The sequence below is a fragment of the Wyeomyia smithii genome, chromosome 1, assembly GCF_029784165.1.
Source record: "Wyeomyia smithii strain HCP4-BCI-WySm-NY-G18 chromosome 1, ASM2978416v1, whole genome shotgun sequence".
NCBI classification, from domain to species: Eukaryota; Metazoa; Arthropoda; class Insecta; order Diptera; family Culicidae; genus Wyeomyia; species Wyeomyia smithii.
In genome coordinates, this window is record NC_073694.1 from 104,494,109 (window position 1) to 104,495,217 (window position 1,109).

General features: G+C 34.4%; 1 long non-coding RNA gene across 1 annotated transcript; it reads right to left on the reverse strand.

The window, feature by feature from the left end:
* Positions 1-671: 671 nt before the first annotated feature.
* On the reverse strand, positions 672-1,109 carry LOC129733847 (uncharacterized). The gene is made up of 2 exons (XR_008729731.1): positions 971-1,109; positions 672-906 (listed from the first exon to the last, which is right to left on the reverse strand). It is a non-coding gene; the product is annotated as an uncharacterized LOC129733847 (long non-coding RNA).

A 1,109-nucleotide genomic window follows, 5' to 3' on the forward strand; every position in this document is an offset into this window, starting at 1 on the left:
AAACCAAAAAAAAAACTGCTTGAAAACGAGGAGATAAGCCTGTATTACACTGTTTGCCTGCCACGCTTACCATGAAAAACCTATACCTAAGTAGAAATCACTCAAAATCCTTTTAAAGCGCACAAACTCAAAATTTGAGTAGAGAGGCTATACCTACTTCTGAGTTGTATGATCATATCTATAATTGGATAACGAAATATACCTAAAAATTGGTACCATATAAGATAAAACAGATACAAAAATGACTTGTTTTAACGCATATTGGGATGTTTAAGTTCATGATTATCAACAAAATAGGTAGTTTTAACGATTAAGTTCGTCAATTCAACCCATAACTAATTTGTTTTACAGATCATTGGTAATGCCAAGTGGGTAGTTTTAACATATCAGTGAGTTAACTTCACCCTAAACTAAGTAGCTTCTAATGACATATTTCTACAAAAATAAGTAATTTCAACCTAAAATAAAGTTCCTTTGACTCAATCCTATAGTATTGAGTACCCAAAAGTAAGTAATCTGGTATGAACTACAAATTGGGTAAAAATTACTCAACGATCGATAAAACTACCCAAAATTAAGCTCAAACTATTCACTATAAGCATTGAGAATTCCTGCAACAGAAATTGAAAATTTTGGTTCTTTAATACAAATAAAACTCAAAACACTAAAGATAATGTTTATAACATTGTTTATATTCCCTCCAACAACCGAAAGTTGCTTATCACACAATCGATCTTGAGGTGTGTCCGTTCGTTTTCTTGGTGGGACCTTCAACGCTGTAAATTTCCGGAAAACCAAAATCTGGCCCGTGCCACTCTGGCGCACACCAGTAGTTCATTCTCTGGTTCAGTGGCCCCGCAGGCGATACCACTTTCTGTGCGGGTGGTTTTGCTTTCGGAAGGAAGTCTACAAGAAACAGGATTTTTATTAGACTATGGAGAATTTTGCATTTGAAAATCACAAACCTTACCTTTCGCTACTCGATGAGGATATTTCATTCATTTTGAATATTTCAAAGCAAACAAAATACAACTCCAAACCTTCTTTCACTAGAAACCCGAATTTTAAGCACTCGTAGAAAAAAACACTGTTGATTTCACAACTGTTTC